Source organism: Garra rufa, chromosome 6 (genome assembly GCF_049309525.1).
Source record: "Garra rufa chromosome 6, GarRuf1.0, whole genome shotgun sequence".
Taxonomy (NCBI): Eukaryota; Metazoa; Chordata; class Actinopteri; order Cypriniformes; family Cyprinidae; genus Garra; species Garra rufa.
Window position 1 is genome coordinate 4,633,525 of NC_133366.1, and position 16,688 is coordinate 4,650,212.

A 16,688-nucleotide genomic window follows, 5' to 3' on the forward strand; every position below is an offset into this window, starting at 1 on the left:
GAGTGTTGTAATACATTTTGTAAGAAACATCTACCATTTATTTTCTCTCCACTCTTAAAAATAATGGTTCTTTATTGGCACTAAAGGTGTCAAAATCAAAATTTCCTGGCTTTTTTCATGATAACTGAGGTCTAGGGGATATGTAACTACCATATAAATTTCAAAACAGTCAATCCACGGTAAAATGCACACAGCCTGCATAAAGTAGCCGTTCCTTTTCACGCTGTGACTTCCATAAAAATGTGACGTCTGATCTACTCAGTCACCACCTCCAGCACCAACCACCGTCCCACCCATCTTTTGTCAAACCCCGACAACATTGCTTCCATTTTATAGCTAAGCAACAACAACAGGGAAACAAGTGGAGAAAACACTGTTCAGTCGATGGATGTCAGGAAACTACATCATTGCACAGGCTTCCGAACAACGTTAATATAAGAGACCAGTGGCACGTCAGCTTCAGCCTCTTTGACACGGCCATTCTGGAAAATACACGGATAATGTGTCCCACGATTTGTTCTGGAATTGTTTAATTTGGTTCATTCACAGTTGTTTTCCGGAATCTGTGCGTGCTTTACACACAACCAGTAAAGACATGTTGGATGTGAGGTGTAATGCGACGCGTACATTTCACTAAACTGAAACTAACCTAATGAACAATCTGTGCTTCAGCGCTGATAGTGAGGATCTCCCTGATCGCTGCTTCATTCCACTTTGCACATATTTTTTCGTCTTGAAGAGTCGCATGGTAACATGCATCATCACTACAACACTGCCTTTATGGCATTTGGTTCTGGCTTTTATTCACACAGCACTCGTTCCCGTGATTTTCCGGAATCAGCGCGCATTGTGAAAGGGGCTTTACTAAAACAACAGTTATGTAGCTTACTGCATTCGATGTTTGAAAAATAAAAATAAATAAAAATAATGATCATTCTGAAATATCCTGTTGAGTGTCAGCAGGCTAGGCTCTCTCTCTATGGCTCTGGGCTAGGCTACAGCATACATGACCGTAGTTACTTGTGGTTGGCCTGGCTGTGTATCACGCAGAAAACAACAAGCCAATCAGAAGATGAGGACATGAATATTAATTAGATGGGCCAAAATCGACCTGTTCTTGACAGAGCTACTAAAAAAGGAGCTGTAAAAATATACTGAGATGGATTTTGGCACTTATACCGCAAATATATATTCTTAAGGGCATCAGCAACTAAAATAAACCTCCAGAAATGTGTACAATATGGGAACTTTAATAAACCATGAACATCCATAGAACCTTTCAAATGCAAAAAAAAAGAAAAAAAGAAAAAAGGTTCTCTTTAGTAAAAATGTTCTTCAAAATGGTTCTTCTAAGAACTGTTCACTGAAAGGTTCTTCTTTGGGGAGCCAAAAATGGTTCTTCTGTGGCATCATTGCAAAAACACCCCTTTTAAGCTTTGCGTCTTTGCTCAAAATAATATAACATAGAAAGTAGATGTTGTAGGTTGACTGTTAAAAAACCCTTTGGGTCAATATCACCATAGTGTCTTTCAGTCCTCACAATGCTCAAAAATATTAGTCTTAATTTTCCATTTGCTTTATGTCATGTCATACATAGTAGACACTTAAGTAATATAAAACATATTAGTTGATCTCCCACACATTATTTTAGTTAATTATAGGCCATTATTTGAAGCATAAACTGTGATATTTGTGTTATTTCCCCACACCTAGCTATTGATTTAATTATTATTGAAAATATTATACACTGCAGGCAAAATCACTTTTTTTAATGTCAAGTTTGAGATTTTGGGCTTTTTGTATTTTTATTTTATTTATTTTTTTTTTGTGTTTTTTTTTTTTTTTTTTCGACTAGAGGAAAGAAAACATCCAAAAGACACTGTAAAGTGTTTCTTTTAAGGCACGCTATCTATTTGCGTCAATGGATTTCAATGACAATACATATTTGTAAAGGCCGTTTTCTCAAAATAAGTTTTTTACACTAAGCCATAAATCTCCACTTCAGTAGCAAATACGCACACCAAACTTTACATTTTTAATTCCTGTCTACAGTATATTCTAAAGGTTTTTTTTTACAGTTGGATTTGATCATATATAACTTGGTTGATTGTATACATTTTATTCCCCCAAAATACATTGTTTTCTGTATGTTCTACTTTTTTCTTTTCTTTTTTTTTTTCAGAATTGTTGACAAAATGAGACCCCCCCCCACCAAAAAAAACCTCTGTAAAAACAATTAAACAAGAATTTTGAATTTGACTTCATCCAGTGTTTAGATTTTTGTACTAGAAATGTATGCAAATCAGTGCATATTTCATTAAATAAAGCCTCATTTGCATATTTAAAACTACCATTTTAACAACGTGTAATACAAAAACATGTTGCAGTTATCATCGTAATCAATTAACTGAGTAAATAAGGTGATAGTTTGTTTCTCACCTTAATATATCAAGATGACAGGGTGGACCAGCACATGACGGGGTGGACACATAAAGCAGAACACACAAAGCATGACAAAATAGGACAAACTACAAAAAATAAATATCTAATTAGATTCTCAATTACACTGATATCCCACCCATTCAGTGTAGTTTTTAGCAATATTAACTACAAATTAATGCCATGGACATTTTGGGACACAACAGGGTGGACATTTTAAGTTTTAGTTAGCATATTAGCTGACAACAAACTGCTAAATAGTCTGGTTGATGACAATAATTTGTTATAGTTAAACATATATATATATATATATATATATATATATATATATATATATATATATATATATATATATATATATATATATATATATATATATATATATTTAAATACTGGATTAATTTCCATTGTATTTTATGGTGACAGGGTGGACATGTTTAGCTTAGGAAAAGCAAGTAAGCAAACTCATAAGAAGAAGATGTGTCAGTTGAAAAGTCACCAACTTACTCAACTCAGCTGTTGAAATTCCCGCCACTGAAGAGACAAAAACAGCTGTGGTCCTTGTTTCACTAAAGGGGATGGCCTTTTCTTACAGTCTTTTACAATTGCTTAGGCATGATTTTAAAAACAAGGCTTATTTTGTCAAAGCCCTACACACAATTCACACATCTACACACACAAGTAGCAGAACATACTCAGATACTCAGATCTCTTGCAAAATGAAACACTTAATTCAAAACTGCACAATAATTTAAAAAGCCAGTTTTGGTATATGGTTCATACAACCGGATTCAGTTTGAACCCACTGCTGATCTTAAACACATGCAACATTTCTTCCTTTTTAATGTTACAGTCTGGGTTTTATTTTATTTTATTTTTTATTTATTTTTTTATTTTATTTTTTGAGACCTTGTTAAAGAACATGACTATATTGACCAGAAACAACACACAAGACAAGTACTGCACCTTGAAAGTATTTATTTCTCACCACATTGTAAAATCCTTCAGTACATCATTGCAATTAGACTTCATTTTGTACTGAACATATTCTAAGTGCAATATAGTACAGTATATCAAATTTTGTTGAGACAAAAAAAAAAAAAAAAACAGCTTAGCATCATCTCATCAAGTTTTGTAATATAGAATGAGAAATAATTGATGAATGATTTCGTCAGGCACTCCAGAATGATTGTTTCTATTTTCATTGAGTCAGTATTTATATACAATTACATTGAAGAATTTTGGATCAAACAATGCTATGAAAATTCATGAAAATGTTGGAAGAGGTGACTTTTTGTAATAAACAAATTATGGTTTTATGATTATGTAGCACATCCTTCTCTGCGAAGGCTATTCTGGAGATCAGAGATGCCTATGTATCGATCCCTGTGTTCTCGCTTTTGGCTTTCCTCTCTTGTAGGCCAGTATTCAACCCAGGTCTGCTCTCCCAAGATGTACTGAAGACTAAAAACAAAAGAAAAGGGGGAAAAATACTAAATGACAAACTCTTGATTAAAGGACACCTGTTATGTAGAATTCACTTTTACAAGTTGTTTGAACATAACAATTGTATTTTGGCAGTGTGTGTATGTACACAACCACCCTACAATGATAAAAATCTGCCTGCTCCTATTTTTTCATTCGCATAAATCATGAGTAGTGTCTCAGAGTTTACCAATCACAGAATCCGCTTTACCGGCCCCACCCATGATAGTTGACTTACACAGCTGTGTTAGCCGAGACCCCGCCCTAAAAGAGCCGCACACAATCTGCCATGTTTATCTTAATGCCAGAGCATTCAAAAGCAGCATTCAAATAAGAAAGTCATCTTTTTACAGCAATGTTGTTCAGTCCTGTTGTTCTATTTTATTGTTTGGGTTATATTAACAGCGGAGATCCAAACAGCAGTATAGGTACTGTGTATTAGGCTGCTGTCGCTTAATACACTGATCTAATATATGATTTCTTTCCCAGCTGTTTACCTTCACAGACATAGCGGACTGTGTTTTTCTAACACATGCGTTCACTTCTGTTTGAAAGATAACTTAGTTTAGTCCTCATGTGTGACAGCAGCTTTCTGATTGTGTGCATCCAGAACAATGTATATCAGAAAATGTAACTGATATGGCTTTAAAACGCGTGCTTTTAGCACAATATGCATGGTAATCAAAACCAAACAGATGCTTTTTCTGGCAGATATCTGAGATATGAGCTGAAATTGCCAGCCCTGTTCTGGAAAAAGGGGGCATGGAGCAGCAGCTTTTTTTGCATTGAAAGAGCCATGCACTAAAACAGCCTGTTTCTGCTTCCACTAAAAATAGGCATTTTCAAAATGATATAATACATGATCTGTGGGGTATTTTGAGCTGAAACTTCACAGACACATTCTGGGGACACCTAAGATGTTACATCTTGTACAAAGTAGCATAATAGGTGCCTTTTAAAATCATGATACTCTAAAAAGATATGTCAGTCAAACACAATTGTAATTCAAAAAAGTATTAATCATAAAAGATGTGTATTCAAGTTGGTGTTATATTGGGCTGTTGTGTTTTTAATCGTTTCTAATTGACTATTTGATTTTTAAAAGATTTAATTTTGTCTGCGTCGAGTAACTGGAAAAATACCAGAAGTGGCGCATTTTACGGACAAGAATCCATGAAATGCATTATTAGACTGTTTTCCAAGGCTGCATTATATATTAAACCCATTTATTAAGTATAAGCCATAATCAAGCATAATTGTGAATTTACAAATGCTACGATTCAGATCAATAAATATATGCGATATATGGGTTAATATATGTGCATCATTTATTTATATGGGTCATACGTGCGTTTCACAGCAGCTCCGTTCACAATGGTGTTCCTCAGGAACTGTTATCATTTACACGTGGAGCGTCTCAAACTCCATCTCTGCATGTTATTGTCAGTTTGGGTTTATTATAACGTTCATCTCGGATGGCAACGTGTGCCATTTCATCCGATTTGTAAGGTAAATCATTTATAAACCTTTCTCATTATGCTAAGTGTTCATCGCAATTTCAAAATAAAAGTTTAAACCCTCACTCAGAGTTTACACGTTTTGATGTCGACATATTCATTAAATTACTGTGGCTATGGCATTTCTGTGGCAAAGATATGGCCAAATATTAAAGATCAAAGTGGACATTTGACTGAAATGTTGTTTAGTCAATATTAAACAAGGATTAGATTGTGCGGTGAAGTGTAAAAACTATCATCAGGCAGTTGGTGCCCTGTGCAATTATGCCTTTGTTGTAATGCGTAATGTACATTAGCTCTATTGTTTGTAATACATTATGTATTTCAACAGTTTTGTGCAATAAACCCATATGATTCCCTGCTTTTTTTAAGTGATTATTATTAATTCATTGCTATTATATATGTATTTTAAGTTACTTTAAAGGCTATTGTTCACTTACATCTATTTTTATTACGACGCACAATTTTTTTTTATAATTATAGGGCCCTATGAAATTCATTTTATTTTCAAATTCAGTTTTAACCATCTGTTTTAATTGTTAAATTATTATTATTTTTAATCAAAAAGTCTGTCTTATTAATTGAGTTTTACTGTTTTATTTTTTTTTTATTTTATTTTTTTTACCAAATTATTTTGTTACTTTTCAGGATTCATTAAACTGAAATCAAAAGCATCTCCAATTAATTAATTTTAATAAAAATAAAACGTTCTGAAGTAGTTTTTTTTTATGGGAAATTAGTCATTTAGAATAACATAAATAAATAACATAAAATAGAACTTTCTACCCCAAATATTGACATATCATTGAGCCATGCACAAGACTCAAACCTTGGGCAAATCCTGCTATCTTGAAGACACACAGTGGACACCTACCTTCCCCCGAGCTTTGGCAGGTCAACAGATTTGCCCATGATGAGGTACGTCTTGCCTTTCACCAATCCCAAATGTATTCTGCAATTGGGATGACCCAAGAATGATCTCACATTCCCCTCAACATCCTCATCAGTGCCTACAGGACAGAACAGCATTTATGAAGCACTTCCTCTACAATGCAATTTAGCCTTCTGTAGAGCACTATTCGAGAGGACAACTGAATTTAACAGGAATCAGATACATTTCAGATGCATTTCACGATCAGCGGAAGGAATAATGAACCGTACCTTCTTTTAGCACCTGATCCACCTTCATTTCATAGACATCAGCATCCTTTTTCAGATCCATCCCCACCACTGTGACTTTATAAACTGTCAAACATATTATATCATTATGTCCATTAACTATAAGGCTCAGACCAAACATTTATTGTTGCATTTGTACAAGGGTTAAAGGAATAGGTCACCCAAAATCTGTATGTGTTTGCAATTATTGTTGCTTAACAGACATAGTCAGTATATGAAAAGAGCAGTGTGTAACACTTTTCTATTGCATCCCATCAGGAACAAACAACTGGAGCATTAAGTTAGAACAAAATGAGCAAATTGGGAATCTTAATTTCTGGAAGTATGCGAGTCATGGACATAAATTAACACAGAACTGAATGCGTTTACCATAATCCATGCCAGCTTCACAGGCTCTAGTATAACGCTCATCATCTTTGATATGATTTTTCTTCTGGTAACTGCAGTTTTCTGTGTTCAGAGAAGTAATCACAGACAAATGTGTTTACATTGGCTCATTCACATTTCAGAATCAAATGAATCATAGCTTCTCCAAGGCTTAAATCTGGCAATATAAATGATTTCAGCTCAACCTGAGAAGTCTGTGGAGCACATTACAGTCTGGACTGTTAAACTAGTACATTTATGACTTTAATAGTGGTCTGCAAGGAACCAAAACAAAAAAGTATGTATTTTATGAACCATTATTTGTGGCTGATAATACCTTCTGCGCACTGGCACATGTCTCCCTTACACAGTCTGTATAGAGCGCCATCTTCCCTTTCAGGGTGGAAGAACTTTGTACAGCGTGCATCTAAAACACACACACACACACACACACACACACACACACACACACGTTGGGTTTACATGTTTTATGGGGACATTCCATAGGCATAATGGTTTTTATACTGTACAAACCGTACTTTCTATCGCCCTACACCTAAACCTAGCCCTCACAGGAGATTGGGCACGCTTTTACTTCCTCAAAAAAACTCATTGTGCATGATTTATAAGCCTGTTTCCTCATGGGGACCTGAGAAATGTCCCCACAAGGTCAAAATCTACTGGTATTCGTATCCTTGTGGGGACATTTGGTCCCCACAACGTGATGAATACCAGGTGCGCGCACACACACACACACACACTCACACACACACACACACACACACACACACACACACACACACACACACACACACACACACACACACACACACACACACACACACACACACACACACACACACACACACACACACACACACACACACACACACACTAGATATGGATCAAACAGTCATGATTCTTTAAATGCAAGTGAATTCATTAAATTCATCTCAGTTATTACATTTTCTGGAATATATAGCAGCATATATATACACTACCATTCAAAAGTTTGGGGTCAGTACATTTTTATTGTTTCTTTCTTTTCTTTTCTTTTCTTTTTTTAAAGAAATTAATACTTTTATTCACCAATGATGTATTAAGTTAATAATAAAAGTTTATTAAAAGTTAATAATAAATAATTTTCATTATTATAAAATATTTATATTTTGAATAAACACTGTACTTTTTAAACTTGTTATTCATGAAAGAATCCTTAAAAAAAGATCACATGTGTGAAGGATCATGTGACACTTAAGACTGGAGTAACAGCTGATAAAAATTCAGCTTTTCATCACAGGAATAAATTCTATTTTAAAGTATGTTAAAAAAAAAAAAAAACATTATTGTATATTGTAAAACCATTTTGCAATATTACTGTTATTTTCTGCATTTTTAATCAAACACATTTTGATCGAGTTAGACAAGCCCCAAATTTGTGCATTTCACTCACAACTTTTTACACTTTTTTTATTTTTTATTTTTATTTTTTTACTTTTCACACACATTTTACAATACTTTCAGTCTCACTTTAAAATGAACAAATTTAGGCATGATTTTTATAATTCATAAAATAAATAAATGACACTATATTTAAGGTTGGTTTTACAGTATTCTTTTTATTTGTCATTTATGTGCAATACATTGTTAAAGGATTTGTTGTGGTGTGAGAGGAACTAAAATGCATGTTTTTATTATTTGTAAATGTTTCATTTCACATTATTTTCTAATCTCACTTTATAAAATGTAATAAAATGTGACTTGTGCAATGATGTGAATTCTCTTTTCTTTCTTTTTTATTATTATTAAAGTATCTGCTGGGAAACAGTTGTGTCCAAATTAAGATTCATTGAGTGGACTTTGAGCAGCATTGGAAACTCAACAGTCAGTAATTACTTTTTCTTGTAGCTAAAGATGTCATGGGTCAGCAGCATTAAGAATTGTGTTTATTTTTCACAGCATTATTTTTTAATAATTAATGGGACTGAATTAATTTATTAATGTGAGATTTCCAGTTTAAATTAAAATTTAAATCTGTGTGCGTGCGTGCACCAATACCTGGTGAGTAATATTCATATATTGTGACTGCAGTAGGTTGTAGCAGACCCACATCAAGCATCTTGTTCATTCTGAAGGCAATTCGTTCTTTCTCTCTGTGCAAAACCTGATAAAACAGAAACCGAGGCAAATTTATAATGACATGTCATGTTGCCTGTGCAAATGTTAACATGGACAGTTTCCAGTGTGCAGTAAGTAATTAGGGGGAAAAACATACAGCCATAACGCCAAAAATATGTCACGTATGTATTTTCTCTTGTGCATATAATATTATGTGAAATATGACTATCCACCTTTTTCCTACACCCATAATGCTTAAGTACATTTTATGGGAGTACCTTACATTTACACTGTAACCAATCAACAAAAGGTTCACTCTATGAATGCAATAAGCATTTAAAAAAACTGGGTACAATGAGGTGACATTATTTTACTCACCCTTCAGCCATCGATCATTAAAATGAAATTTAAACATGTAAAAACCTTAACATATTACTTTTCACATTCCATGAATAACTCTTGAAGATCCTCCTTCTATCTTCTGCAATTTTAAGGATGTGTTAAATATCATTATAGTAATTACTGTCTATATTTCATAACAATAACATTTTACAGAATCCGTGTGAAAACAAACCTAGAAAGAGATATGAGGATTCGGGAGAAAAATTAAAGATTCCATGCATTCCTTGGTCTATATCATAAATGCAGAGCAGATCATGAATGCACAGTACATGTTTTCTTTTTTCATTCGCTTAAAATGCAGCAGGCTGTAGATATGGTCGTTGTATCACGTCACATTAATAAACCAAACATAACATCATTCTCCTCACTTCTGAAAATAAAAACAAAAATTAAAATGTACAGCACATTTAGTCAAAATGATGGATAAGGATTATTTGTAGCACAAATAATCTTCTGATTTGAAATGATTTGTTGCAGTCTTTTTGAGTGGAACATCTCCAACAGGAAGTGTCTCCTGTAATTTTAAACACATAGGATCGATAGGAAAAAAGTGGATAATATGTTGGCATGTGTTTAAGCGCAATAAGACATGAAAGTTTTAGCACTCATATGCCGAGTGACAGCTGCTTTCTGTGTGCGTGATTCAGATGTGTGCACTCAGAAAACCATTTATCAGAAGTTAAAACTGATATGGCTTTTAAAACGCATGAATTTAGCACGACAGACATGATAATCACAACCAAACAGCAGCATATTTGAGGTATGAGCTGTAAAGACATTGCTTTATTCTGGAAAAGGGGGCGGCCTATCGGAATCAAGAATTTAACAATATTTGATAGAAATATAAAGCAAAGCACATACTTTTCAGGCTACCCATTGGAATAGAATGATAGGTTGCTGACATACCTTATCTAAGTACAGGATGAGGGATCCTCGCTCTGACAGCACTTTGTCCATCTCAAATTTCTGAATGTATCTCTCCTTCCCTGTGGACAACTGAGGGCAAGGAAACAAGAAATAAATGAATACTGATGATTAAAATGCTTTATGTCCTGTCTGTATATGATATGTATTTGTGCATGCACAATCAAGTCACATGTATTTATATAGCATTTATGTCAGCACAGGTACAGTAATATTACAAAAGAAATATTGTCCTTCAAAGTTTGTGAGGTTGTATGGTTTGCTTCTAGTATGTTCTAGAATGGCGAAATTTAAATAAAAAATTTAGAAATTATACAGATGTAAGGCATCACTTCAATAGTTTATCATCGCAATACCTCTTCCAGATCTCTGCTTTCCACAGTAAATCCAGTCGGTATGCCAATATCCAGAATAGACATGGTGGCATCATTTGTCTGACTTTTGTAGCTGTGAAAATAGAGATTAAGAGCAGATTTTATTAACAGGTCTCTTAGGTTTTGTAGTTTTGCTCCATCTTCTCTGCATTCATCTGTGTTTAAGGCTGTTTTTCACACTGTGAACCCAAGACTGTTTGACCTCAGAATTTTTGTATTGTAGTAACACAGAGCTATGTGTCTCTGAATAAACTGTCTTTGAAAAGTGAGATGCATCCGTGTAAGAATGCAGTGAAACTGGAGTCTCTGTCAGAGTCATTATGATAGTACACTCTTAAAAATAAAGATGCTTTAAAAGGTTCTTCACAGCGATGCCATAGAAGAACCATTTTTGGTTCCACGAAGAACCATTCAGTCAAAGGTTCTTTAAAGAACCATCTCTTTTTATAATCAGATGTTAAAGGTTCTGTATGGAATCATTTAGACAAAAAAAAGTTATCCTAGCATCGTGAAACACCTTTATTTTTAAGAGTGTAACCAGGTCTTGACATAAAAATAAACGTATTAGAATATGTTTCCACATACTAGAAATCCATAGTAAGTTTGTATGTTTCAATGGCTCCTTGTTTTGCTAAAGGGAAAAAAAAAGCATGGTAATAATTAAAACCAACACAAAATGTGTTTTTGTTTTTCTCTGTATGTATGGAAAATGCCACAGAAAGGGAATGAACTCAATCTTACTTTCAGGGTCTTTCTCCATCTTGACAGTCAGATCAAATAATGTGCAGTCAGACTTCTTCTCAGCAGGTCTGGCGTAGTACAGCGTCAGCACCTGAAAACAGCAGTATGTCTCACATTAGATGATCAAACGCTTTAATCTTGCTGTTGACTGTATAAACACTCATAAACACTCACTGAGAGAGTGGCTGTTCCAGTTCCTCTAGCAGTTACATTGAAGTCCTTGTTTATCTCCACCTGTTGAGTATCAGAGTAATCGGTAACACTTTAAAATACGGTTCAGTCATTAATGAATAACTACACAGGAACAAATGACTCATGCACTACTAACATTATAGTAACTACTATTAACTAACAAGAAATTCTGATTAACGAATCAGTAAATAATAGTGCTCAGTTGAAAGTGGTAGTTCACTATTAGCTAATCAGTAACTGCTATATTTTTTCATATCTCCCAGAGAACTACTAAGAAATACATGTTTATAATTAATGTAAATGATGCAAAATGTATAATTAATTCTAAAAGTAAAGATCATGGTAACACATTTGTGTTTTAAGAATTACCAAATACTTCAGAAGGGATTACTAATTATTTGGATCCGTATTCTAAAGTGAAGATCATGGTAACTCCCTAGTAATGACTGAAATCATTGTAAGCTTTTGAACTATATGTAAGGTTTTGGATAGTAATGACTCAAGTGTTACTACATCCTTCTAAAAGAATTACCAATTATTTGGATCCGTATTCTAAAGTGAAGATCATGGTAACCCACTAGTAATGACTTAAGTGTTACTAAAGACATCGGAAGTATTACTATCTAGATTCTTACTATCCAAAAAGTATACTATCCAAAACCTCAATAGTTTTTAATGACTTTAGTCATTACTAGGGAGTTATCATGATCTTCACTTTAGAATACAGATCCAAATAATAAGTAAGTCCTTCTGATGGATTTGGTAATACCTGAATCATTACTAGTGCATTACCATGATCTTTACCTTAGGACTAATTATACATTTTGCATTATTTACATTAATTATGAACAGGAATATAGTAATTCTTAGTAGTTCTCTGGGAGATACAACAAATATAGTAGTTACTGATTAGCAAATAGTGAACTACCACTTTCAACTGAGCACAAATTATTAATTTGGTAATCCAAATTTCTTGTTAGTTAATAGTAGTTACTATAATGTTAGTAGTGCATTTGTTTGTTCCTGTGTAGTTATTCATTAATGACAGAACCGTATTCTGAAGTGTTACAGAGTAATCAAATCCATAATACAACAGAGATACGTAAAGATCTTACTGTCCAAACAAATGACATAGACAATAAAAATGATGGACAACCAACAACTAAACTCCCATAATCCAATAAATACACAGCCGACATGAGCAGCAGTGAATTTGAATCTAGCAAATTAATAAATCCTCACCCTGTCTGACCGTGTATGATGCATATTTTCTCTTTTGAAAGTATATCTGACAGGTCTGCTTCTTCCTGCCACAGACAGCTCCACATCCAGATTGAAGTTTTGTTGGTCCTTCACCTGCATGCGATACTCTGCCACGGCCTGGAACACAATGATGGTCGCCTAGAAAACATAAAAAAGTATTCAAACCCTGTCTTGCAATGGCAGACCCACACTTGATCCGGTGTTTATCACAGTTGAATGATGACGTGTTAAGGCCCGTTCACACCAACCCTTCTGAAAAAAAAAAAAAACAGCATATGCTGGTTAAGTATGTTTTGGTGCTGGGATGCTGGTTTTAGCTGGTTTATGCTAGTCATTTGCTGGTTTATGCTGGTCCTTTGCTGGTTTATGCTGGTCCTTTGCTGGTTTATGCTGGTCCTTTGCTGGTTTATGCTGGTCCTTTGCTGGTTTATGTTGGTGCTTTGCTGGTTTATGCTGGTCCTTTGCTGGTTTATGCTGGTGCTTTGCTGGTTTATGCTGGTCCTTTGCTGGTTTATGCTGGTCCTTTGCTGGTTTATGCTGGTGCTTTGCTGGTTTATGCTGGTCCTTTGCTGGTTTATGCTGGTGCTTTGCTGGTTTATGCTGGTCCTTGACCAGTAACATGACCAGCATTAACCAGCAAGGGACCAGCTAAAACCAGCATCCCAGCACCAAAACATACCTAACCAGCTAACGCTGTTTTTTTTTTCAGCAGGGAAGAGCGATAACGATAACTATATTTGCGTCCACACCAGTGAACGATAACTGTCTGTTTTTGTTGCATTTACACAACTTCAACCAGTAGATGTTCTCAGCATGCACATTTAGAGAGCTTCTACACCAGGGGTGCCCAATTCTGTTCCTGAACATCTACCTACCTGCAGACTTTAGTTCCATCCCTGCTCCAACACAGCTGTTTTAAATTAAGTTGGCTTGAGAAAGCCAACTTACTGAAATGCTATTTAAACTTAATATTCTTCTTCTTCTGAGACTAAATCTGTTGACACAAACTCGTCCTAGAGCTTTAACTGTACAAAATCCAAACTCACCCTAGATCTTCAGACTGATCTCACTGGGTGTGCTATATCTTTTCTAACTGATCGGACTTACGGTTTTCCTAAAAATGAAGATGAAACCTAGGAAAAATCCCATAGACTTACATTGACGGAATGTTCAAATGTTCCAACACTATTCAAACTCCAACTGTCAAAATTCAAACTTAAACTCCCAGAATACTTGGGACTCAATCAAGCTTCCCTTCTATGTACTATTTCTAACCCAATTCTAAATCATGCTAATAACATTCTAATCATGCTAACCATATATATATATATATATATATATATATATATATATATATATATATATATATATATATATATATACACCCCATTGGACCACTCCAAGCACATAGATGCGTCCGCCATATTGGAACGGTCCACTTGACGTCATTCACCATGCAGACCAACGGCTGTGCAGGACTGTGGCATTTCGAATATTCAGTGATTACTATGGTGATTTACATCTATGGGTAAATGATTGATCTATGGGTGAATGACGTCAAGTGGACCGCTGCGAAATGGTGGACGACTTACGTATAAAGGCCCACATAAACAGTCGCTAATGAGGCATCTACGTATATATATATATATATATATATATATATATATATATATATATATATATATATATGATGCTAACAACATGCTAGAAACATGCTAATCATGCTATTTGAAAGTGATCCCAACGATATTATTGCCCTGTATCATTTTCGTTATAGTTGTGGTGTGAACTCTGCTATTCTCTTAAATTTGAAACGATTTTTAGAACGTTATTTTTATAGTTACAGTAATGATTTTTGGTGTGAACGGGCCTTTAGTGTACCTGTGTGGTGTCATAACTTCCATGGTGAGACTGTTGTCTGGCCAGCCAGTGCACTGCCTCTCCTGCTTTATCGAAGTCGTTGGCCTTCACAAGCGCCAGAACAGCATACGCAGTTGCCTCTAGTGAGTGATACTTTGATACTTCTGTCCAGGGACAGTCCAGGACCGACCGGCTGTTTCAAACACAAAACATCCATAGAAACAGGAGTGAGTAATGTTTCAAAGTGTAAATCTTTCTGATTGTTTGTTCACTTAACTGACCTTCTAATTGGTTAGAATGTTTCATCAAGATGTCTTTATTGAGTTTGTTCTCATTGGCCATGGCGTAGGATGTCAACGCAACAGCGTAAGGATTGGTCAGTTGTGGAAGTCGACCTTCCAAGAAAGAAACAGCCCTCCTGATACTTTCATGCAGACTCTATGAAGTGTGTGTAAGAGGTCAAACACAAGAGGAAGTCTAAAAATGCAACTGTTTTGGCAAATGCAATGGTGGAAGAGCTGTACTTACACCAACTGATCTAGCACAGATCTCTCTGCCCTCTTGTATGGCGATCACAACAAAAGCTGTCAGAGAGGCATCTGCATTATTGCCCTGTACACCACCCTGGAATAAAGCACAAACAAAAAGAATTTCACAAAAAAGAAATGGGTGTTTTATTATTAAATCTAATTATGTTAGAATCATGCTATCAACATGCTAGTAACATGCTAATCATGCTAGCAACATGCTAGAAATTGACTAATCATACTAACATGTTACTAAAATGCTAATCGTGATAAAATCATGCTAGCAACATGCTAGTAACATGACTAGCACGTTAGAAACATGGTAATTATGTTAGAATCATGCTAGCAACATGCTAGCAACATGCTAATCATGCTAGCACAAATGTTAGAAAACTGACTAATCATGCTAACATGTTACTAAAATGCTAATCGTGATAAAATCATGATAGCAACATACTAGTAACATGATTATCATGTTAGAAACATGCTAATTATGTTAGAATCATGCTAGAAACATGCTAGTAACATGCTAATCATGCTAGCAACATGCTACAAACTGACTATTCATGCTAACATGTTACTAAAATGCTAACCGTGATAAAATCAAGCTAGCAACATGCAAGTAAAATGCTAATTATGTTAGAATCATGCTAGCAACATGATAGTAACATGCTAATCATGCCAACATGTTACTAAAATGTTATTCATGAAAAAATCATGCTAGCAACATGCTAGTAACATGATTATCATGTAAGAAACATGATAATTATGTTACAATCATGCTAGCAACATGCTATAAACTGACATGCTAATCATGCTAACAACATGTTAGTAAAATACTAATCGTGATAAAATCATGCTAGCAACATGTAATTATGGTATCAACATGCTGGCAACATGGCAGTAACATGTTAATCATGCTTGCAGCATGCTAATAAAATGCTTATCATGATGAAATCATGCCATCAACATGTTAGTATCATGCTAATAATGCTAGAAACATGCTAGCAACATGTTAATCATAATAAAATCTTGTTAGGCACATGATAATCATGCTAGAAATGCACTAACAACTTGTTACTAATTTGCTAATCATGCTAACAACATGCTAGTGACATGTTAATCATGCCAGCAACATAATAGTAACATGCTAATAATGCTAACCACATGCTAGTAACTTACAAATAACGTTAACATGCTAGTAACTTACTAATTATAGTAGCAACATTCTAGAAATTGATTAATCATGTTAACATGTTACTAAAATGCTAATCATAATAAAATCATGCTAGCAACATTCT

The 16,688-nt window shown here is 34.7% G+C and overlaps 1 pseudogene; it reads right to left on the bottom strand.

Moving 5' to 3' along the window:
- Positions 1-3,400: 3,400 nt before the first annotated feature.
- Positions 3,401-16,688, bottom strand: part of LOC141336336 (complement C3-like) — a 29,063-nt pseudogene continuing 15,775 nt past the window's right edge.